At 41.2% G+C, this 25711-nt stretch overlaps 2 protein-coding genes across 2 annotated transcripts in view; one reads left to right on the plus strand and one right to left on the minus strand.

Moving 5' to 3' along the window:
• Positions 1–25711, minus strand: part of TNIK (TRAF2 and NCK interacting kinase) — a 418581-nt gene that overhangs the window by 328708 nt on the left and 64162 nt on the right. The gene's annotated exons all lie outside the window — the stretch shown is intronic.
• The window catches only part of FNDC3B (fibronectin type III domain containing 3B), a 195641-nt gene that overhangs the window by 13524 nt on the left and 156406 nt on the right, over positions 1–25711 (plus strand). The window lies entirely within an intron of this gene.

Consider the following 25711-nt stretch of genomic DNA (forward strand, 5'->3'; position numbering starts at 1 on the left):
GTTGATTTTTATTGTTCTGATGGGATTTCAGCCCAGTATGGCAAGGGAAGAATTAAGGTGGTCAGTAGGAACTAACTCCACTTGAAGGGGTGGAAGTGCTGGTGGGAAAGCAGGAGCTGGCTGGAGGAACCTGGCTAGGAACAGGGAAGGGGGAGACGGGGCAGGGGGCCCATCCTTGTGGCACAGGCAGCAGCAGCTATCCGTGCAGTTTTATTTAATGGTGGCCATAGTGGGTAGCTGGGTAGTGTGGCTTAGTTTCAGTCCCACCCATTAAGCGTTTCCTAATTTAGGAAGGTCTGTATGAAAAATTTTGCAATGTAAACCCGTACCTGTTAATGTGGACTGCCAAACAGATCCTGTGAACTAATTAGCATTACTGGCCAGGATGGGCTGTCAATTTCAGTAGAAAATCATTAAGTAAACATCAGTGCATAACCAATGTGATGGTTCCTTTGCTCTTGATAGATAGCAGAGCACCTAACAGAGGCAATGCACTTCATTATCCCCATTTTACAGCTGAGAAAAGACACGGAGGTGAAACAACTAGAGATACTTACTTGTTTGTTGGGGCTTGTACCAGCTCAGGCCGGACTAGAAATCTTATTAGTGGTCTGCATGTGTCCGGGGGTTACCCTCCCCAACACGGGACTTGACAAGCCCGCAGCAGTGCCTGTGTGTGGTTCCAGTACCTCTGAAAGTCTCTCCTGGAGAAGGAATGCTGACAGTTTAACGTGGCAAGAGGGCAATAACTATTTGCCTTCTGTTTAATATATCACATTGTAGGAAGTCTTTGTAAAAGGCCGACTTGTTATGTGTAAGGGAGGTGGAAACGGTTTTCTTACAAATGCCAGCTAAGTTTTTGCAAGCTAATAAAATTGTCAGGCAGTACAGCATATGCTTAATTTAGTAAGGTTATAGTTCTTTTTTAGAAAGGATAACGTTATCCTGGCTTGCTTGTAACTTATATTTCTGGTGGGCACATGAAGTCATATTTCCATAAGGTGAGGAAACACTATTCACTCCCCTTAGCTGATTCCATCTCCTCCAGTAGCTAATCTTTGGATTTTTGTTCTTGATGTTGTGCCCAATTCTGATTTTCCTGGCTCCTGCTTCTGCTCACTGGTTCTTATTTAATGTCCAGTCCTTGTTGGCCCTGGGACTGTATGAATAAATCTCGCACAGTGGTAGTAAATCCTGCTGGAGTGCCATGTTTTGAGCGGTGGGTACGTCTGCACCCACGGTATTGCTGGTTCACAAACAGCATTATCAGCTCACAGATTAAACTGTGGTCAGTTAGCTGGCCAGCTCTTAATACATTGCCGATATTTAATTTTGATTGTGCAGCGCTAACTCTTTTATCAGTGTGGGGTGGTACCAAGTCAAGCGCTGGCTAAAGAACATACACGTACTAACACAGCTATCTTGACAACCAAAGGTATAATCTTGTCAGAGGGTGTACTTGGGTTCGTTTGACAGGACCTGTTTTATATAGAACAACAATGCTGATTATGTTCATATCTTTGAATTCCTTATCACTGGAATCCTACATTGACTTCTGATGGTTTTATCTGGAAGCAATGCCTTACTAATGGGAGGTAATTGCACAGGTGGTCCTATTCCCTCTCAGCTCCTGGTTCTGGATCAGCACAGTCTCCCCTCCATCCCACCACACTGGTGTGTCCTGTAGGTTAGGCATTTCCTTGTAGTTCAATTCAAAACTTAATCACAAGATTCTAGGGCTGACTAGGCCACTGAGGTAATTCACTGTTTGATACAAGTGCATTTTTTGCCTCTTTCCAAATACGGAGTGGAAAAACTTGTTAAATGCCCTTTTCCTGCATCATTAGCCCTCTTTTCACTTCTGTTGTGCAGTGGGGTTATACCACTATTACATTTCAGTTCTTCCGAATTTATCTGTAAAATTCAGCTCATTTTCTGTTTTTACGCAGGTCATGATTTTTTTTTTTTTTGCCTGACTTGTCTTGACTGCAGTCTTGGTTTCACTCACCAGTTTTCTGTAGTTCTCGTTCACTCTCATCACTGTGCTTCTTTCCCTCCTTTACCCCTTTTTATACTGCATTACATTTCTATTATCTTTGTTTTACCGTGGAATCTGGATAGGCTTTTTGGCAAAATCTTGCTCTTTCTTGAATGAGTGGATCATAATTTCTTTCATAGTTGTCTGTCTTTTTTTAAAAATAAGCTTACAATTGTAATGTACATAAATTTTCTTTCAAGTCAATTTTTCATCTCAATTCTCACCAGTTTGGGGAAATGAGAATTTGTTGTTTTAAATTTAAACTGCATGTACTAACTCCAGATAATCTCCCTCTAATAATGTTTGATTACTGAGGTGATTCAAAAGCTCTCATGGGGTGATCCTGACGAGTTCTGCAAAGATGAAACTTCCAGCTGTTGGGTGTTGAGTGTGCAGGAGTCAGAAAGATAAGAAAACAGAGGTTTTTTTCACACATCTTATATAGGTTGTGTGTGTATGGCATAGGGAAGTTTTGTTTGCTCTTTTGAGCTAGGTTTGATTCCCTTTGTGGTGAAAATCAAATAAATCTCAAAATACATTGTAGGCAGTGGAGGAAGGAAGTAAGTTTCACAAGTGTTTGCCATACAGAACTTGACCTCAGTTCAGTAGTTAAACATTACGATATTAAAAAAGCAGGTGCTGTGATCCATCTCCATGTGTATGTTGATGGATAAAATACTACAGGTGTACCTCAAAGTGCAAGTTGGTGGCCTCATTACACAGCTCTGCGTTAGTGCTGCTACTAAAGGTCAGTCCTGCCTCCAGCTCCCTTTATTCCTATGGCTGCTCTTGTTTGGCTCAGTGAGTTGGACACCGGGGTTGGTCTGGGTGCAGATTAACTTTAGATCTGAGTTGTGTGGGTGGGCTGGTGCTGTCCTAGCAGGCAGAGGGTCACCGTGGGTTCTGGCCTGATCTTGGGCTGGCTTCTGTCAGCCTGTCCTGAACCTGTGCTCAAACAACCCAGCTGTGACTTTTAAGCTGAGCCCAAACATCCAACCTGTTGGAGAGGGTCTAGAGGAGGCCACAAAAAAGACCAGAGGGATGCAACACCTCTGCTGTGAGGACAGGCTGAGAGAGTTGGGATTGTTCAGCCTGGAGAAGGCTCTGGGAAGACTTTATTGCAGCCTTTCTGTACTTAAAAGTTGCCTCTAAGAAAGGTGGGGGCAGACTTCCTAGCAGGTCCTGTTGCAATAGGACAAGGGGTGGTGGTTTTAAACTGGAGGAGGGAAGATTCAGGCTGGACATGAGGAAGAAATTTTTTTACAGTGAGGGTGGTGAGACACTGAACAGGTTGCCCAGAGAGGTGGTTGATGCCCCATCCCTGGAGACATCCCAGGCCAGGCTGGATGGGGCTCTGAGCAAAGTGATCTGGGTGAAGATGTCCCTGCTCATGGCAGGGGAGATGGACTAGATGAGCTTTGAAGGTCTCTTCCAACCCAAACTATTCTATGATCTCCCTGGTTCCACACCACCTCCCCAGCTGTGACAGCACTTTCCCCAATGGGCAGGGATGCTTCTGCTGAGGTAGGTGCAAGGGGAAAATGTCCAGGTCAGATGGAGAAATGGTGCGTTTTACTTTGGCTTTAGTCTTCTAGTACTTGCGCTGTTTGAAATCCAAGTGTTGATGATTATTCTCCCTGTCTGCTAGTCTCGTCCCCTGTCCTGGTTTTGTTAAAAACAAGTTTCTCTTTTAGTGAATTTGCCTGTCAGCTAAAGCCTTCATGTTAGCTCCATTTTCCTGGAGAAGCCAACACATGTTTTGGTTAAACCTAGCAATGGAATGCAAACTTATTGATAAGCACGGATGGACATCTCGCGAGAGGGGCAACGAGAAAACTGATGACTGAGAGACTGACCAACGGTGTATAACATTCCATTCACGTGAATACTTCATATAAAAGTGGGAGATCACGAGGATCTCGTCCCTTTTCCCTTTTTTCCTCATGGCTGACATTAGGAGAGGACCTTGCTTGTCGTCCCTGCGAACTGAGGCCTAGTGAGAGACTGAATCCAGCTCCAGTTGGCTACAGAGTCTAATCCAGGACTTTGGGTGCTGGCTCTGCAGTTGCTGAGACTTACAAGATTGGTTTTGTATATTTTGTGTTATTTTCTCTATTCTTATTAGTAGCATTAGTAAAACATCTTTAACTTTTCCAACTCTCTTCTCTCTGTCCTTCTTTCCCTCCCGATTGCCTGTCCTGAGTGGGAAGGGGGGAGAGGGAGGGGCAAAAAGGGGGAAGTGGGGGGGAGAGGAGGTTAACAACACATCTGCCAGGGTTTGATTGTCACCCTGCAATCTTAACCCTCGACATCCCCTAACTGCCACCTCCCACTCTGAAGGAAAAGGGGTAAGAGAAGGTAAGAGCAAAAGTGTTACGGTAAAATCTCCTGGTCTCCTCAGTGCTCTGCCATGTTCCAGCTTTCTCTTAAGGGCTCCTGTAGCACACCTTAGCAGGTGATGTGTCAGTTAAAAAACCAGCTTGACTACCTGGCTTTGATTTAAGTTACTTGTTCTCCTTCAGGGTTCATTTTAACTACCTGTCCCAATACCTTAATTTCTTCCTACTTCGAAGCTGTTTCTGCCCTTTGTTTCTCTTATTCAAAGAGATGAGCTTTCGCATCCTCTGTACAAAAGGGTGTCAGGAAATATCTTCCTTTTTTTCTTCTGAAAGGCTTGAGGTGGAGATATTTTTCCTTATATTTACTCATCGCAAAGCACGTTGCAATGAGTAACAGCCACCTAGCCTTCCCGGAACAGTGTGTGCTGCGAGAGCACGAATATCCTGGATCTGCAGAGGAGCTTTCCCACAAGCAGAGGGACATTGTGGCTGCTCCCGCGGACAGGGTGTCCCTGGCAGCCCCCCCAACCCACATCTCTCCCGCCTTGTTTGAATTTTGCATTAACTCTGTGTGGTAAGAATATCTCCTAATTACTTGCTGCTAAAATTTGGCATTTAATAGCTACTTAGAGGGAAAACTTGTATGGGAAGAGTTTATAGATAAAGGTTGGTCATTGGTTGCTAATTAAAGTCTGTCTTTTGTCAGGGATAATTGGTGCAGCGTTGGTAAGAGATAAACAAAAGTTCAGATGGAATACAGCTGAGCTGTAATCTGCTTATGTTAAAGCCTGAAATAGTGTTTGACTTGAAGTGCTTGTCCACAGATCTTTGACTTTTGTCCTTACTGGGGGGAGGGATAGTGAGCTTTGAAGTGCAAGCACAGCTCCAATGCTGAAATACTGAATAACAGAAAATTGTCTATAACAGAGATATCTATATTGTGTGTTGGAATCCAGGCACTATACAGAACTACTAGATTATTAACAGCATCACCTTTTAGTAATGTCTTGGTTGGAAATCTCAGCTTCTCAGATGCATCCAAAAAGAAGCATGCTGAGATACGAAGCAATGCTTAATGAAGTCTGTTTGGTTTTTCCACCTAAGAATGTAGCCCTTAGGTCATGTTTCCCATATGTGTATGTATGTATAGAGGTCTGCCCTTAAAGCAATGGGCTTAACTTAATTGAGTTCAGCTGAGTTTATGTAGGGTCACCTATACTATCGCTACGCTTAAACTGTTTTTCTTCACTTGCATTATCGGAGACTTGGTTTCAGCAGTAGGCTTTGTCTTGCCGAAGGGTGGGTGAATGATTTAAACGTAGGCATGAGAGAGAGCTGGGATGCCGGATGCAGAATGGGAAGGTCTGTGTAATGCAGAAAGAATTTCAAGCATCTTTTTGGTTGATTCTGTTTTTTAGAGTGCTGCTAATGTGACTTGATGGGAACTTGCATGTTGAGTGCAGCTTAAGGTTTCTTATTCCTAAAAATGGTTCTCTAAAGTCTTCCCAAAAGTCTTTTTGAATTGCCAATAATACTTAAGATGAAACAACTCAAGAAAATCCCGTATTTTTGTCTTTATTACATTAATAAATCCACAGATAATATTCCAACATTGAATCTATTTTACTTCTAATGAAAAAGAGCCCTGATCCCATTTGATTAAATTTACACTTTGCTACTCAAGGACTGAATTTACTGTGCTTGGTATACTGCCCTGAAAATGCATTATTTTTGCTCACAATTAGTTTGATTTTATGAGGATAAAACATCATTCCACAATATTTGCAAGCACTGTAATAACCTTCCTCTGCAAAATGTAGTGCTGCTATTTCCAGGACACACAGCAAGATTTTGGATACTAAGTTTTTGTTATTGAAGTAGTGGTGATGATTTACAATTAAAAAGCAAACAAACAAAACCAGCTTGTCAGAAATGGATATCAGAAACACCTGTTATATTGGTTGCTAAGGTTCTACGTAACTGAATTCAGAAAAACATCTGAGGGGACTTTATATCCTCTGAAATGCTCCATTATCTTTTTCCTTTCCCTCGCCTTCCTACTGATGCTTATCTTCTGTAGAGATTATTCGGGTTAGAATAAAAACCTGAGTTTGACAAGCATATAGGTAACCTTTTCTATGCACATCAGCATAGCTTCATTGTTTTCAAGGTATTTGTCCCTAAAACAGTTTTTAGGCTCTTAAAATGACATGGTCAGTGTTCTGATAAGCTTCAATGGCTTGCGTTTAGAGTGTACATTCATGTTTGATGATGTCAACTGATAGCATTAGAGAAGGTTCAAGGGACAAAGAAATGCAACACACCAGTTTCTTGGTAGGTTTAATGATTTTGGAAGTTGAGATACTGCTTTGAGAACAAAAACTGAGGATACAGGAGAGTGTACAACTTATATGAATGTTGGAGGAAAACTCAAAAGCCTTCATTTTCTTGATGTCATGTATTTGAATTTTGTTGCATACAATTGTCTGTGAGGAAGCCTTAAATCTTGTGAATTTGGTTCAAGTTTATTGGTTAAATTCAGTGGCTGAAAAGATTTAATTGAACCGCACCAGAAAGATTTTAACCCTTGTGTTTGTTTCTTAATTTTTTTTTTTCCTCTTCAGTATTACTCAGCAGTGGTGTTTAATTGGATTGTTTAGACTGAATTAGGAAGTGGCCTATTTTTTATAGGTCTGTATTGTACACTTGAAGTGATGGTATATAATTAGACACTTCATTTTGCTTCCATTTGATGTCTTTTAACTAATTAGTTACTTGGGTTGCTTTATTTCGCATTACTCTATTTTCAGTTGATTAAGTACACTTACTTAGCTTCTCTGAGGGTACAAAATTAAGAACATACTAATTGCACAACAATTTTGGCATGTGTGTATTGCCTCAGTGTCACCTAAGGACAAAGACTTCTCTGCTCGCCTCGCTGGCTCCCTTCCCTCTGTGCCCCGTGGGCAGATGTGTCAGAGCAGACGCCACACTCCAAATTCTCTTCCTCGCTCCTACAGTCTAGTCAGAGCTTGTTAGCAGTGTCTAGCGTAGATACTCGCCCATGGACATCTCAGCTTTTAAGTGTTCAGAATCACTACTTCAGTGACTTTGGAGGGTCAGTGGTGGGACAGCAGGATAATCTTGAAGGAGCAAAGACCCAAAATATCATGTGAATTATGTCTGGAAACCAGAGGGCTTCATCTGTGAGCTCTCATGAGGTGAGGGGGCAGTTGGTGAGTAAATCACTATTGCAGGTATTGAACATCAAAGAAATAATGCTGTGGCTATAAAATATTTGAGCGTAATATTTCTAGAAACAAGTTTTCCCCCAGGCATGGAGTGCTCTGGAATAAATGTGACTTTATTATGAAATGCTTGTTCTGATTTGTGAGTAGATCGAGATGTAATTAGTTTGGATTTTGGTTTGAACATCAGTTATTGATGTGAGACACTGAGTAGGATCTAACTTGTGCCAGCTAACAGGGTAAAGCCAACAAAAATGAGAAAAAACACTACAATTTTACTTTTGTTGTTTCAGTGCTGACTGAAGCCTGACTGTGTCCAAGCATCTGGTGTTTGGACAAGATATATACTTCTTTCTGTAGAGTTGTTTTTCAAAGGGAATACTTATATAAAAACTGGATCTGTGGCCGTAGTCGAGTAAATATCTTTAGGGGTGCCTTGCCACAAAAGGAGGCGCAGGAGGTTTCTCTTGTGAAAGTGATTATTTATTTCTTTGATCCTCTGTAGCTGTTTAAAATTATATCTGTATATTTATATTTGGACTGTATTAATAATGTTAATATACTTACGTGTGAGTTTGTGTCAAGGGTGGTGTCAAGGTACCTGCTGGGCAATGGTCTTGGGTGTCGTGGTGGCCATTGGGTGTCGAGTTCAGCATTGTATTAAATCAGGTGGGGCTGGGAGAGTGCATTAATGTATACGTGCTATCGGGACACAGGGTCAGTGCCCGGGGACCTTACCTGGTAATGGGCCATTCTGCAGCCATAAGCGTGTCCAGTGTTGCAAATATAATTGACTGAAGTGAGAATATAATTTGGCTGAAGCTGTAATTGGACAGCGTGATCATTTATGGGGTACTAGAAATGGTAGCTGGTGTTACTTTGAAGTCTTCTGCAAATGAAGCATTAGTACCCTCCTGTGAAACCACAGGGATGGGGCTTTGGTGTTCTTAAAAAGAAAAGGGGTATTTTAATAGAGAATAGCAAAGATGTAAAGTGGAAGTTATTACCAAGGCTGAATTTGGATGTCTGTTTATGAGAAGAACAATAAATGGCACTTAAAATCCTTTAGAGGAGTGTATTTTAAGAAGACCCAAGTGTCATGGCTACAATTTTGTGCTGTCAGAGTTTCTGCTTTTTTTTCTTGAAATGCTTGTTTCTTCTGTTGAAAAGCTGTCTTCATTCTGGGGATGGCAGCCTTGACTTGAGCTCAACTGCTCCTCTGTGTTTCTCCTTGGATGTTGGCTGTCCTCATAGGGAGAGACAGCAAGCTACTGAAGTGTCAGAGTGCCTTAAAGAGTTGAATCCTGATTTTAACATGAGTGATTGTTAAGATTTGTCTGCTTTTGGTTAAGTAACTGACTGCTAGGAATATGTTAGACAGCAATCATTGACTTGGATATTGTTTCATGGGCCTTGAAGCTGGTCAGGCAGGGAAGATTTGTGTAGTAAGTTACAAGGTGACTGTACCGCAGTATCTACATTGTGTAATTTAGGTGATGTCATGAAAAGCTTAAGATTTCTGTACAGTCACTGTTACCCCCAAAAGCTGAATTATGAACATGTTCTTTTGGCTCCCAGTTGGCTGCACAGGGCACCCAGCTTGGAGGTGGACTGGGCACCAGAGGCTGCAGGCCCACGGCCCTGTCAGCTGCTTGACGACCTGTCAAACAAACTTGCTTTTACAGCCACATGTCCCTTACCATAACTTTTGGTCTGTTCCAGTAAACTAATGTGTTGTGTAACGAGGGTGGCCGGCGGAGGTCCCTGATGTGGTCTGGAGCTGTGCTGCTTGTCCGCCCTCCCCTCCTGCCCATGCAGCTGCCTGCCGCAACCGGGATCCGGCTCTGGAATGGGACAGGATGTTTGCTTTTGTGGAGTGCAGTTGTTGAGGAAATTAAACGAAGGGAGCACTTGAAAGGCCAAGCCACCCACATCAGATTAGGCCATGAAGATGAGGGTTGTGGGCATATTTTAAAGCAGCTTATCAGGAGAGCTTGGGGAGGATGTACTCTTGATGGCTGGCATTGCTTGGAGAGCACCCTTGCTTCTCTTAGGGCTGCAGTGCGGTGGCTGGGGTTGAGTACAGAGAAAAGGGAAATCTTAATGAAATCCGAAGGAGATGGTTCATCCAAACGCATGAGGCTGCAGCTGCCGGGGGGAATGTGTGGGGACCCTTCCCGGCCAACCAAAGGTATTAATACCTGCTGACAACTGGGCTGTGCAATGACAGATAAAGAGGAATGCACAATATTTTAAGTATCATAAAGCTGGACATCCTTGGTTCGGGATATTTTCTGTCCACAAGAATTTATTTTTCAACAATATTATTGGCGGAAAATCCACAAAATGGAAGGGAGGAGGGAAACCTGAGCATTGCAGAAGATGAGAAGTTTCTAGTTTTTCCCATCTTAAGTGAGGAAATAGGAAAGCTTTGGAGATCCAAATAGTACTGATATCTTATGTAGCAGTAAGCCACCAACATGCCTAGTTGTGTATTGAATAGTCACTGATTTACATTTATTGCTGGCAACAATGTTCAGCAATTAGCCATTAGATTCTTTAAAAAAAAAAAGACTTTTGCTCATTGTGATTAAAAAGGCATTTACTTCCAAGGGGGGCTGAGCCTTGGGACAGGGGTAGCCAGGGCAAGGCGCTCCTGACTGACTTGCAGGCTCCATTGCATGTTTTGCCTTTGCATTTGTAATGAATTAAAGCCTAAATCATAAAGTAGGATTTAGTTGGTGATTTGTGATATGGTTAATCCAGTACTGAAAGTAAAGTGTACTTAGGGTGGCTGCTGCCTTCTCCCCCAGTGACCACCGAGAAGGCTCGGAGCTTCCTGCTATGAAATACCTTTGTCAGCCGGTTTGTATATGCTTCCTTCTGTAAACTGCAGATAGAATTCACTTGATCTCATGAATGTGGCTGCATATTCTGGGATAGCTGTTTCTAACAAAGACCTACAGCTATGAATTACAATGAGAATTTGTTGTTTACCGTACTTTTTTCTTTTTTTTGTTTGTGTTTCTAGCAACAAGTATTTTCATAACAGATTCAATTTGCCCATAGACATATCTCAAAGTTAGCAACATATATTTAGCTATTTAATAAAACTTACAGAAAGAAGGCAGCGTAATGAAGAGGTGAGGCATTAACAAAGTACCCCTGTTCCTATTATCTCCCTATGCTAATAAAAAGAGAATTTGGTAGGAGTGTGGAGTTCTTAGGCTTTTGTGTTGGGAAGTATGAGGAGTATGGTGCATGTTAAACGTCTTAACCTGTTTTCTCTGCATCCCCATGACCCAAGAGAAGGCTTGGAACAGCTCTGCTATGAGGACAGGCTGAGAGAGTTGGGGTTGTTCAGCCTGGAGAAGGTTCCAGGGAGACCTTATACTATTGTATGATTCTAAAACAACACTGAACTTACCATGCTGAGATTGCACTTTTTGAGGCTGGAGTAACATGTTATAACAGAAATCCAAGTTGATGAGAACATTTTAGTCGTGGTGCAAAAATTATCTGGAATCCTTGGTATGTGGCAGTGGCAGGAGCCGTGCTCCCCGGGATGCTGCCCAAAGCGAGTGTGTGTGAGGCTTTGGGGTACAGGCACCCCGTGCTCCAGGAGTGGAGGACACACTGTCAGTTTACAGGATTTTGCAGCAGGTTAAGTCCAGGAAAACAAGAGGGAGAAACTGACTTTTTTTTTTTCTCTTTACCATTTTGCTTTACAGTCTTTAGTAATTCTTTGAACTTGCTTATTTCTGAACAAGGTTTAGGCATTCTAAGGATAAGATAAATAAAGGTAATTATACCCATTATGCAGATGAACACATAATGTGTGTATATGTGCATATCTCATGGTTCACGTGACGATCTCAAACCACTGTGATTAGATATGGGGAGAGAAAGACCCTGAATGTAGATTACAGAAGATAAAGCTGCCAGGGGAAGCTGTGAAAGTAGTTATCGTATTCATTGTACTGATGAGAAGTGGCCTGACACTATTGTGCTAAACAGAACCCACCTCTTTTGTGTTGTTTTGAGGCCACTGGCATACCTTAAACTGCTAAAGTTTGGACCCAGCAGTGAATTTTATGTACCTGTTCTCCATCTGTGTAACTTCTCACCACCGATCAGGCTTTTTGAGTGTGGTTTAAAAAAATCTTTTTGTAACCTCTACCTTGTATTTGGCTATGTGTTATATTAAATTTAACATAAAGTCTGAAATAAAGACTTTATCCTTTTGTCTGCCCTACCTATTTATATTTGGGATAGGGAGCTTGCTTGCTTCAGTTCTACATTACCAGTTTCCCAGCAGGTTAGTAACTTGGTAACAAATGTACCATATTAGTTATAGATCTGACAACTGGCATATGATGTTAAACTGCACTAAATCATGTTTTTCCCATAGTGATCCTTCCTAGAGAGGGAGGACTGACTTCTGGAAGTGGGTTTCCAGTCTGTTGGCTGGTCTAAAATTTCTGTCAGTTTGCCAGCTAAGTAGCTCTGCTGTTAGATACCACCACGTTTCTGCATTTTTGGTCCACTTTTTGTTAATCTTCAGGGATTCTTAATCCTCTTACAAAGCATGAATGCTGAAGCATCATCTGGATAAGCAAAATGCAGTCAGTGACTGTACTATCACTTTCTCTTTGTTGATTATTAGCATACGTGCTTTCTCCATATTTAACAGATAGGAGGCTCGCCCACTCATCTTTGTCACAAGAAGGAAATTGGCTTTCCTTCTTACCAAAGTGACTTTCCCTAATTTAATCAATTCAATAAATGTTCAAAAAAAGCCTTCAAAGACAAATGTACTTCAATGTGTTCTTAATAATAAACTTATTATAGGCTGCTCAAATTTAGGTAAGAATATCGCATTCATTACTTCTGACCAAGTACTCTCTGAGATTTCTGCACCACTAATGTGTATGGATGAGAAGGAGGAAAATCAGAGCATCCTCCATCTCTTCACCTACAAGTTAAAACACAAAAGTTACTGTAGCAGGTTGAGCTTATGATTGAAATGATAACAAGTCTTGTTCTCTTCCTGGAACACAGAGGACACTGGGAGTGAAGTGACTTGTAATAGTGCTGAATTTCATAGTACTAATTTTGGAGTTTTTAAAACTGTAATAGGCAATGATTACTTCTTGGTGTAGAGCTGTAGCACTCACTGTTGTGAGGAGCTGCTTTATGAAGTGTAAGGTGTCTCTGGCACCCATAGGATGATGAGGAGGTGTCACAATACACCAGCAGTCTATGATTTAGAGTACTCATATCAGGGCTTGATGCAGCAGTGCCTGGGAACAGAGAAAAAGATTGGAGAAGAATCTTATGGTTGAATGTTCATCTGGGGCAATGGAAGAGGTTAGTCAGAATTCATTAAGGATGAGGGAATTTCCTTAATGAGCATCAGGACAAGGACAAGATGCTGAACAGCTGTTTGGTATTGGGGATTTCCCCGGTAGCAGCTCCATTGCTTATGTACTCATCAGCAGGTTAAAACAACTCTGAACACCCAAACTGTCTTTCTGTACCATCCTGGAGTTATGATTAGGGGCTAGAGAGAGACATGTGAGGAGGAGTATGTTCACATGACAGAATGTGAGCACTTTTTTCTGCACAGGTCCATTACTATTGAGAGTCATTATTAAAATTGTTACATGGATATGTCATCATCTTCCCCTGCTCCAAGAGGAGTATGCTATGGTATAGGTAGAGAATAATATCAGTTAGTTTCACTTATTTTTTTATTTTTTTTTTAAACCAGATATGTCAAATGATGGAGAAATATGTACACTCCCCCTAAAAATTAGAGAAGACAGGAACCCACTTGAATCTCTGAGACCCTCTTTGCTGGAAGAACAGCTGGGGTTAATGGGTAGGCTTTTGTCACTGATTAACTGTGTTCCATATTGTTAAGGTGGGTGTTTGTATGGGCTCTGCTGTGGGTTGCCAAAATGTGACTGAATGGGGTCAGAATGTAAATATTAAAGAATCGAGATTATGCCGTACTTTCGGTGATAGTGCTGGGGTGTTCCAGCTTATTCACACAAACTTAAGTGTGCCTTGATAGCGCTCCCCTGGGTGTTAAAGCAGTGGAAAAAATCTTGTTGGGTCTTGTGTCAGTTACACCGTTCAGGTAAAATAGAGCACAGCTACATTTCACTGGGAAAGCTTCTGTGCTAATGCTGTCAGGCTGTCTACATGACTCTGCAGACCAATGCCTGGTTTTGCTGACATTCTGAAGTTTCTGCTTCCCCTGTCAAAGTTACGATGCTGTGAACCCCTATTTTAATTTTGTAAATGTATTTATGTGTGTATAAAAATACTCTATTTCTGTATTTGATGTGGAATTAATTCTAAAAGGGCATAAATGTAGTGTAACATTCTTTGCTTCGTCAGGACTGGTGCGACTTTCTCTTGCAATAAGCTAAGTGAGGTGCAGGTCCAGGAAAAACCGAAGCCTTAAGACCATCAGGACACGTGGTGGTGAAGAAGCGGTTTATATTTATGCAAAATACTGTAGAAAACAGACTCTTAATGAATTAGCTGTTCTTGTAGGCTTGGTCTTTTTCTAGTTTGGCCATATCCAAACTAGGGGGATCTTCCTATATTTCTGCCACTTGTACCTTTTGTTCTCAACTGATCATTGCAATTCTCTATTACTTGTACCTTCTCCCTAACCCTGCAAAACCCCTCACCTTTTTGAAGGCTGCTCCCCTACACCCCATTTGCAAACCAAGTCAAAGTCCACTTCTTGAGATTCAGGTTTGCGTCTTCTTAAGATGCAAAGCTAATTTTTTCTCTGCCTTTCCCAGATAATTCAATTTTTGAATTCCAGCTAGAATTACAAATGAAATGTTTTTGGGATAATGTGGTTTTTGTGTTGGTTGTTTGTTTGTTAGTGCTTTTTAATGCTTTCAGCCTAGGCTCACAGTAACAGCAAGTTACCATCATGTTTTCTCCTGTTTTGGAACTAAAAACAGTAGGGTAGGATATTTTGGATGCTGTTTTGCAATTAAAAACCCAAAGAACTAGAAGCAATGGGTTGCATTTAGATTCACCCTTTTGGGGTTATTCCCAAAGGAGCCAGATGAACAGTGTGCTCTGAACTGCAAGGTGTGTGCTGCTTGTTCTAGGTCTTAGGAGAATTCTCATAAATCTAGTTATTTTTCATATGATGAAGAATTTCTGAAGTGTAAGGTTTGTTAATAACCTTTCTGTACCGCTATTGCATCTCATGTTCTGCTAATGCTGAAAGCTGTAGTATCAAAGTCACCAGGTGAGATATTAAGAAATTTGAATTAGCAAAACTTTATAGCTTATTTAATGAGTAACTCCTGTAACTGGGAGTTCACAGGGTTAGAGCTGTTGCCTTCTGCCTGCAGGCGGAGGGGAGAGCATCTCCCCATGGCGCTGGGCCACGTGGCCGCCTTTCAACCAACGCTGCTGGGTTTGGGGTAGTTGGTTAAATTAATGTCAGAATGCATGTTGTCCAGCACTTCACTGTGTTGCTTGTTATCACAGAACAATACCAATTTACTTTTCCTTGGGGAGAATTTTCAGCCTTCCTTTGCCCGAATGCATGGACAGAGAGTGCGAATTAACTTGGTTAGAAGGGGGAGGATTCAGGTTTAAATAAGATACAGATAACTTGAGAGCTGGTAACTGGGCTGTCTCTATCAACAGAACTTAATTTCTCCTCCAGTCTGTGTTACAAACTGTGCCCCATTTCAGACAGGTTATAAAATCCAACAGTTTATCTATCAAGTGGTTTTAAAGGAAAAACTTGAGCTTTACAACAGCATCATTTGGCATATTCAACATCATGGAGGCTCAGCGCTTTCTCTCTAGATAGAGACTCTATGTTTTCCCATCTTAAAGAAAACGAAACCTCCTAGTACTCCGTTGCATTTAAAGATTCAGTGGTTTTGGTTCCTCAATGCTGTATTATCAGACAGAAAAATCAGATACCTGTAGTAGTAGAGGCTTTTTTCCTGTAAGGTGCCAGATACAAAAATTACTCAGTTGAAAACTGAACAATTATTTGATGATTTTGTGTGTGCGTGTGTGGTTTCCTTTTTGTTTGAAGGTTTTAGGTTTTGTTTGTTTAAAATAAATTCCTGGCTTGCTCAAATTAAGAGATACCTTCTGAGGTAGTATACTATGTTCTTTTTCATGAAGCGGTTCAGAAAAGCTCTGTGAAAGTGAAGGATGGTGAAACAAAACTTTAAATGAACTTTTTCCCCTGATGCTGAGAAGCTGTAGAGTGATGGGGTTTGGATGGTGGGTTTGGGGTTGAGTTTTTTGTTAATGCTGGAGTTTAGGCACTTAGATCCTGTGAGCACAATGATAATGGGCTCGGCTTTCCCTCTACATGAGAACTGGCTCCGGCGGCCATCCAGGGTGCTCCCTTGCAGCGGCCGCTCCGTGTGAATGCCTGTTCTTCGGTCCCAGTCGGAATGGGAGATCTCTCCGGAGCCGTTTCCCACAATAACACAATGAGCCACTTTGTCAGCGCAGCGTCAGCCCGGAGTCAGGTTAGCGGTGAATGGCGACAACGACAAAGTTTGCCTTGCACAAAGGTGTGCTGAAACCTTGTTGTGAATGGAATTTGGTATGTGTGCTTTTCAAGGGCTGCAGATTGATATGATAGATATCCTTTTTTTTTTCTTTGGAGTTTCATTAGTGGTAAAAAAAAGAAAGAACCCACCCCACCCAGTTGATTTCAGTAGCTTCTCCACTGCATAGGAACTCTAGAAGAGATAACCAAGGTCTTTGTGATATTATTGCAGAGGGATGATTATTTGTGAGAGCAGAGCTGAAGTGGGGGAGGGTATTCATTGCCAAATGTTCTACTTATCAACCTCTAACCATGATTAATTCTTTGGCTATTAAATAGAAGAAGAAAGCAAACAGATGAAGCGTATGCCTTATCTGACTTGCACCTTTGTGCTTCGCCTAGAGATTTTTGTGGGCGTGTGCATGGGGTCACAGCCCGATCCTGAGGAGTTCAGGACTGATGTGTCCCGCTAATAAAACTATTAAGAGTGCATAAAGACATACGCTAGTGCAAATGTGTGCAGGATTGGGACCAAATTGTAGACAGGTGTATGTCTGCATTGGAGGAGTTTGGTCATCCTCCAAGCAAATAGTTGGAATAACTTGGTATTTGCTTGAAACAGTGTTTAAGCTCATGGAATATCTTCTGTCACATTGTGAGTTTCACTTACAAATTACTTTTGTCAGAGGCAATATAGAGTGCAGGGAACCTGAAAAGGATTGTTGGCAGATTGGGGGGTGGCAGATGGAAATTTTGGAACGCAGTAGGTGCCGAGGGCAGTTGTTTGAGTATCCTACAGCTGTCGACTGATCAGCACCCAGAACTCTTACTGAAATGTTTCTGTGAGGGTAGATTATCTCTTATATTTTTGGAATTGCATAAATTAATTTCAGTTTTAAAAAAAAATATATATATATATATATTTAAAGTAGTTGCTATTTAAGGTATTTTGTGCCAGGGCAACTTTTATAATTAGACTTTCTTAAATGTAAAAACTTAATGTTAATTAAAAGAAAAAACAAATTGTGGGGAGGGAAAATTCACCACTGTTGTGCAAGAAGAGTTAACCTCAGCCTATTGCTGCTCAGAAGTGCAGTGAAATGCTGTGAGAATTGTGTGCCTGAGAACTTTTCTATTTTTGCAACTATATCACTTAATCCAATTGAAGGAGGGGGAATAAAGAGGTTTCCTGTGTACTTGTGAGTCCCTTTTATCTGTTGTGATTAATACAGAGGAAGGTGAGGAAAGAAAGATGTGCAGGCTTGGAAGAAGGAAAGGAATATAAATAGCCAAAGTGACTAACTTAATTTTTAGATTGAAGAAAACGCAGACACACAAGCCCAAATGGTGAGAAAGAGTTCTATAGAAGTTTTCTCTATTTCTAGCATGCTCTTAGGCCAGCGGTGCAGGCTGTAACCGTGGTGCATTTGCATGTTTTAGAATTGGTTCTTGAGCAGCAGATGAATTTGCAGCTGTAATACTGTTTGCAGAAGTGAGGTTGCTGTTAAGTCACTGGATTAGCTCATCTGCCTGTGGCTTTGCTTAGCCATATCTAATATAAGCTTAATAAAATTATTAGGGATTTATTTAACCACTGGTGTGTATTTTATTCACTTAAGTCTAGCACCATTATGTTTTCACCCAAATACGACAGCCTTCGGGGCACACGGGAGGAGGATGGGCTGGCTTTTCCTACACAAGGTTTCACAAGAAAACCAAGGTGGAAAAAAAGAAAGAGAGTGATGTGAAGTTTTCCTTTAGTAAAAGACTCTTTTGTGCACCGGCTTACTTTATGCTGGTATTTCACCAGAGCTATTATATGCTGATTAATTGTACTTGCCTTGAAATGAGATACTCCTGTGTGATGCTGTTTCACCCGATTTCCCCGTTCTTGACGCTTGCTTCTGATACATCTTTGAAGTTACTTGGTTATTCCACTTTGTCCTAACATTGAGCTCGGGACTCTTTTTTTTTTTTATTTTTGTATTTTGCCTGTTCCTAGATTATAAATATTTCCTGTGAGAGATATGCAGCTGGTTGCATTGCAAAATCGTTGTTCATTAGAATAATGGAATTTCATATCTTGAAAATGTGAGGTCAAATTATAGGTTTAAATAAATGCAAATTATTGAAAATCACAATATGGTTACCCTTTGGAGAGCTGCCTTAAGAAAATCTCACGCCAGTGTGAGGAAAAACACTGTTAACTTTCCTCAATCCCCTGTAGAGTTGAATAGTGCTGATAATGCCATCTTTAGAGATGGAATGTACTATGGACATTGAAATGTGTTGTTACTTAAACTAGAGGAGAATAAACCCACTGATGAATTACTGTGGTTAAGTTTTTAGAGGATGTTTATCCTTTTCAGCCTAGTGGAGATAGGATCCAGCTACTGGTGGCCTTATTGTCAGTGAACTGGCACAGAGAACAAGAAGCAGGCATTTTATTGCCTCTTCGTAAAACACCAGTGAGCTTTGTAGGTATGCATTCCCTCTAATCTGTTTTCTTTGTCATAACAGTTTTTAAAAATTGCATATATTTCATCGAAAATGCTAGAAGAAGCCCATCTGTTTGGATACTTTCAAATTAATCTACCGTGTTTGCAATTAAACAGAGAAAGAATGCTTTCAGGTTTCAATCGCTCTTCAGACAGATGTGATTTAACTAAACTAATGAACACACATCAGACAAGACAAATTCCAGACTGTTTGTGCCTTGACCAACCATCTGTGTGCATACCTCCAGGTACTGCTCATGTCTCAAGGGGCTTTTCTACATGAACAATTATTAGCACTCCTTTTTGAATTCAAGTGGCAAGCCATGGCAAGAGTCTCTTGAAAGCACCTACATTTACCGCTCTGCTTTTCAGTGAAAATATGATTGCGTTATGTATGTTTTAATTAATCTGAAATTTCAGCGTGTGGTGTACAAAATACAATAGGAGAGCGGGGTTGTGCGTAAGCACTTTTGTCTCTTGCATGCAAACACCAGCTTCGACAGTAATGTGCAGAAGCAACACTTCTCATTTGGAGCCTTCCTAGTGGGTCCTGTACTCCGAAATTCTTAGTGTCTGATATGTGTGCATACGATTAAGTTTATGGATGTGTGTGTGCATATTCTGTTTGTACATACGTGCAATTTTTTCCTTATTTTTCTCTGGTGGATATGGTTCAAAATATCTCTGGAAAAAGCATCCATTTTTTCAGCTGCATAATGAGCAATGCTGATGTGATTTGACATAGCCGACTTTGATATGATTCTTCAATTAGACTTGTGAACTTCTGGAAAATAGCAAATGGTTCCAAGAATATTTCCTTTTATGGAATAATAATCTGTGCTGCAGGTAATGGCTGCAGCTAAACACAAAAGGATTTTCTTATTTTCTTTGCATTTCACTTTAATTACTCCTTTAAGTGAGACTACTTCTAGAAATACTTGAGCCTTCCCTGTGTTTCTAGAACTACGTTTGACTTCTCGGTGGTAAGCAGGACTCCCTCTGACGTGACCCATTATTCCATACATACTTTTTACCCATGGCGAGACCATTTTTAGTAACTACTACTTCCTCTTGTCCCAGTTATAACAACACAAGTATCCGAGGATCGATATAGTGCAGTGGATGGAGGAACTTGTCTGTGTTCCAGCTAAATCTGCAGATGGTGGTAGAGGGTTTGGGCTGGTTGTATTATTAGGATGTGATTTGAAGGATGCAGATCAGATATCACAAATATTTCCTCCTCTAGTTAGAGGACTGCCAATTTCTGAACATCCCTCTTGCAGAACCTAGAGTGCCCCAGTGTGAGCTTGGGGAAACAGCTGGTGGGGAGGAGAAACAGTCACATTTTAAGCAACTGCTGGTCATTAGCTCAGTTAGATCATCAAAAGACTTTGACATGTGACATCATACATGAACTGGCTTTTCCCATTGTTTTAAACTACCAGGGAAGTTGCTGATGAGGTGGATTCCTTCTCTGCTCAGTGTATCAACCACTGTGCAAGAGAAGATCAGCCATTACATGTAGAATGGTAGAAGAGGGGGTCATATACATGCATACACATATAAAACTAAGGTAGTAGAAAGGAGCGCATATGAGACTATATAACCTGATATTTAAAAAAAAAAAAAAGGTTTTGACCCAAGCTGCCTCTTCTCTCTGCTGCCTCAATGGGATGTGTTTTATGATTTTGAAGAATTAGTGGAGAAAATTTCTATTTCAAGAGAGCCATATTTTGTTGGGTAACGGGTTCTGTCATCTTTTTGAAGCCATGTTTTAGCATGGAGGGTGTTGGTCTCTTCTCCCAACTGACAAGTGATAGGAAAAGAGGAAACGGCCTCAAGTTGTACCAGGGGAGGTTCAGACTGGATATTAGGAAACATTTCTTCACAGAAAGGGTTGTCAGGCGTTGGAACAGGCTGCCCAGGGAAGTGGTGGAGTCACCATCCCTGGAGGGGTTTAACAGACATGTAGATGAGGTTCTTAGGGACACGGTTCAGTGCCAGATTTAGGTTATGGTTGGACTCTATGATCTTGAGGGTCTCCTCCAGCATAAGTGATTCTATTATTCTACAAGCAGTGCGTTACGTAATTTTCTTTGTGGTGGACTGGACACCTGTGTACCATACATGCCAAGACCATGTAATTTCTGGGGTTTGTTATAAAGGCAGGGTAGCTTATGGCTACTGATGGTGACAATTAGATATTTATCTTAAATTTAGGAAGGGAAACTTGAGCACCAGCAGACTTCTGGCTTTCTCTCATGGTTGCCATTGCTGAGTAGCATTTGAGCCTGATCTCAAGGAAAGCAGGTTGAGAAATGTATGGACTGGTTCAGTGATGTGGCAGGGGACCAGGAGGGGCCATGGTCACAGCTGGCTCAGCAGGTGGCTGCGCCACGAAGTCTGTGTCACGCCCAAGGACAAATCTTGTAGAAAACTGGAGGAGTTTGTTTGCATGTTTATTAATTGTTACTGCATGCACTGTTTGGGCTTGTGTGTGTTTGTATGCATGTCTCCTTCTGAACTTCATTATGTTGAAATTGTAAGGTGTTTTTTTTTCAGTCTGGAAAGAGAAAATTTTTCCTGTTTTTAAGTTTTATACTGTGTGTGTTTGAAATATTTTCTACAGTAATGCTAGGCTTGAAGGTGGTGTACTTTTCTAATCAATCAGAATAACCCTAAATAAGCACTGCATGAGTGCAAATGTGTGTTTACTCCTGGACTTTTGTTGTATATTAAATCAGGATATGTGGCTCTCCTAGGTATCAGAAATATCATCTTTGTAGTACAACTTCATAGTTCCAGATGATTCTGATAAGAAAGAAGAACATTTTGTTTAGTAGCTTTTAATGGTCTGCTGCAGAGAGCGGTCACAGGGCTGTGTATTCAGTGCTCCTCTTGCTTTTGCCAGGTTCTCTGTATTTGTCTGCCATAGCTGGAAAAGGCTTTGTAAAAGACAGAAGGTGAGGGGAAAAAAAAATCACAAAAAGAAAAATGTTCTTGGCTTATCGCCCTATTAATAGCATGGGTAGAACTTTCTAGGAAAAGTAGGTCTTGGGTATCTTGATGTGGTTTGCACTGCTTTTGGAATTTCAGGAGAACTCTGACGTAACCTGTTGGGTCATATAAATTCACCATACATGGACATTGGTTTTTAGATAGTTACGCTTTGTTCTTCTGTGTGTTTTAGTTTTCTTCCTAGTTCCATGTGCAACTAATTTATGTATTAGTTATTCACATGTTGAATTAATTTAATCATCTCGATGAGTAGAAGACTACAGTACTGAATTGAAAATCAGGTTTGTAACAGTAACTTGCAGACATCAAAAGGCTTGGAAATTTGGTTTGGGGAGGGAAACATGAAACTTGAATCATTATTTCTTCTTCCTTGCTCTACAGGAAGATGGGAAACTGTGATTTCCCGTGTTCCTGGAGGTAGCGAGACAGGGAGATGCAGCTTTTGCTCCACGTTGGCATTGCTGTGATCTGTCCCAGCCAAACCCAGGGAATGTAGACACACAGGAAATATCTTTTTTAAAATTTAAATATAGTCAGCTTTCTAGACAAAACCCCAAATTTGAGTTAGTACCTGGAAAAAAAAAAAGGCTGTGGGTTAGTATTTGGCAGTTCATATTTTAGCTAAGGAAGACTTCTCATATCCTGAAATGTGGCCTGGCTCTTTGAGTCCTTGTCTGGTGTTTTCTTCCAGCAATGTTCCTGAATTTACAGGAAAAAGAAAACTCTTGTGTTCAAACCTCACCTTCTTTGTATTAATCAAGTTTGCTTACATGAGCGTTCCCTGTGGGGGGAATGCTAGGTTTTAGGAGGGGTGTGAATGCATGGTGAATAAATCTGTTCTAAGTAGGATGGATGGGCAAATAAGCTAAAAAAGTGCATTAAGTCCTTTCCAAAGGCTTTGGCTTCAGTGTGAGGTCTGCCAATCTCACAGTAGCTGCTTTAACTCCATCTCATCTAACTCTGCATGGTGTACATCTATGTGAAATACTGCTAAAAAAATCAAGAGGCCCGTGGCCAACTGTGCCATGTAGCCAGTACTGTTGCTGGCATTACCTATGGTGGGGTTGTACCAGACCTGACAAATAAAGAAAGCCCTTCTTATTTATTTTTCTTCTTTTCTTCATCTTGACTTGCCCAACCCCCCCTCCCCCCTTTAAAGTGAGGCAAGTGTAGACAAGGCTGTAGTGACAAACCATTAATAAAGCAAAAGGAATGCAGCTGCAAAACTTTAAATAATGACTCTAGCAAATAAATGTCAACATATTGGTTGTTGTGCCTGGAATGGAATTATTACTAGGAAAATATGTAGCTTCAAGCTACAGTCTGGCTTTTTTGCTTAAGAAAGTAGAATCAGCATGACGCTTAAACTCCGTTAAAGCTGGAGCTTTCAGATTTGGACTAGATTAACATGTCATTTATTTGGGGAAGGGAGTGTACTGTTTTCCATGGTTTTAAAAGAGTTGCTGTGAACATTTCATTCTTTTAAAGTCATCTTAATTTTTTTATATATGAATATATATACACACAGAAAAACTATAGATACATAATTACATGTATAGCCCATATAGTTTGAGGTACAGCTGACTATTAACTAAATCAACCTGTTTCCATTGAAAGCTGCTGATGCCAATCTTCTCACTTGTGCTCAGTATTGGGCTTTTTCAGTCCTTTTCTTAATCCCAAGCATTTAAGAAATAGTTCAGAAACTCGCATTCTCTTCTTTTGTCGTAATTTTAGACAAACCAAACACCAAATCACACTGCCCCACTCCCTCCCCTCCATCCCCAAGCCCCAACCCTTATGAATATTGCTTGTGGACTTGAATGTTTGTCAAAATTAAAACCTGAGACTCTGAAGTAATGAGAAGCAAAAGGCTTAGGAAAAAGCTCCAAGCGTTGCAAAACTTCAGGGGGAAAATGTGTTGAGCAAAGCTTCTGGGCTGTTGGACAGATTTTTGTAGCCCACGTAACAGTTAGGTCAGAGCTTTGAATGTCTGAGCCAGGGAGGCTTTGTCACCGCTGGACGCATGCTGGATCAGAGCGCAGATCCTGTGGACTACAGGAGGGTTTAGCAAGTGTCCTTATTCCTTACTCCGTGGCTATATGCACTGCAGGACAGGTTATTCAGGGTGGTGGTGACAGCAGGACTAAAATACTGCCAGGCTCTGGAACAAAGCAGTTGATGCAGGCAGGGGATGGGACTTGAAACCCAGCTGTGGATGTACCGTCCTCCTGATAGCTGTGCCTCAAGCTTTCTGAGAACTTCTGTCCTGTAATTAAGTCTCAAATAAAAGGAGGGTTTTCATTTAGAGATGGATGAAAATAGATTGCATCTGTTTGTTTCTCAGTGCAGTGATGATTAGAAAAGTGGTGTTTTCACACGGATAAGAACATTGGAAAAAGCTGTGAGAGTCGTGCTAAATTTGGTACAGAGGTAAATTAAAAGTGCTGGTCTTGAGATCTATGGCTGAAGGTAACAGGGCTAAGTTTGCACATCTGAAAAACAAATGTACTTTTAGTCTTCTGGTACTACTTAGATGTGAAGGGGTCAAGAATGAAGAGATGTGAGTCATTCTGTGTGGGCACCCCATCACTTTTAAATCACCCAAGTGGTCCTCTTCAGGAGCTGGAGTAGCAGCTCCTGGTCAGGCTGATGTTTCTGATCGAGTGGCTCTGCAGGTGACAGGGTTGCCATGAGCTCTGGAAGAGGTCAGTGAAAATTAAGACAACATATTTCAGCATGATTCCTAACTTAGTTGTTTAAACCAATATTTTTTAAATGTGAACTTGATCCTAGCAGCACCGGGGGGCAGAGCAGGTTTGGGGTGTCAGGCCTGCAGCCCGCAGAGCCGGTGGAACTGCTCCAGCCCTGGCAAGTTTGGCTCAGCCCTCAGTTCCCTCCAGAGCAGGTGAATTAAATTCCCAGTTTATGGTTCTGTGGTTGGGCACTCCATGGTAATACCTGATCCCACAACACTGTCCTTGTGAGCGGGGATTTCCCTGTTGCTCTTTGCCAAAAATTCCCCTATTTACACTCTGGTGGTCTTGTGCCAGCTGATTACTTGGCTGTTACCAGTCACCTAAGTCACAGCGTATTTTTTTTCTAACTTGGATTTGTGATGTATATGAAATTATTTGGGAGGACTTTGGGATTCTCTGGCATAAGAAGTACTAAGGAGGCTGCCCAATCAGTGCTGGACCTGCAAGGTTGTGTGCTTAGGAGTTCTTGTGCAGAACTATAGATAAATTATGTGATTAGGTCATCTATATTATTCACTAAACAACTGAATTATTGCCCCATGAAACAGTATGATGGTACTCTTAATGCTGAATTAAGACTTGTTTTTACAAAGCAATTTCCCTGTGGTTTTAGTGATGCTTACATATCATAGCAATTAGCTGTCAAGGGGGAGGGTGTGCTGGAGATGGTGTGTGATTCTTCACTAATTTTCAAGTGAGATTTTCCATCCTCCTCTGTGGTCTCCTGTATAGCACAAGGTGTTTAAAGCATGGGGATGTGCTGTGCCTCCTGCTCCAGTAAAAAACGTTCTCCTTTGGATCATGATTAAGTGGAAATCAGGCACCTGCTCTTTGTGTTACAGGTGGCAGTTCTCACTGTTCACAGGGCCCTAGAAAGAAAAGAAAGGTGTTTGACTTTGAACTGTGGATATTGAGTGAAAGTGACACTTTAATAATGCAGATTATGTAGTTCCAAGAGCTGTGGTAGCAAGAAGGATGCTGATTTTCAGGAACAGAGCAAATCTCATGCTAAGTCTCTTAGAACTTGCCCATTTCAGCTGTGAGATGAGGGGTGGACATTAAATAATGGGAATGAGTGGAAACCTGCCTAGTTGATTTTGAAGTCTTGCATGGAAACTTGACCTCCCATGCTCTTGATCGGACAGTTAAAACCTCCATTCAATGGCTCAAGTTCCCATATGCAACCTGTTACAAAAACAGGTATCCTGCTTAGGTTGCAAAATGCACGCAGATACCAGTGAC

This window comes from Patagioenas fasciata, chromosome 9 (genome assembly GCF_037038585.1).
Source record: "Patagioenas fasciata isolate bPatFas1 chromosome 9, bPatFas1.hap1, whole genome shotgun sequence".
NCBI classification, from domain to species: Eukaryota; Metazoa; Chordata; class Aves; order Columbiformes; family Columbidae; genus Patagioenas; species Patagioenas fasciata.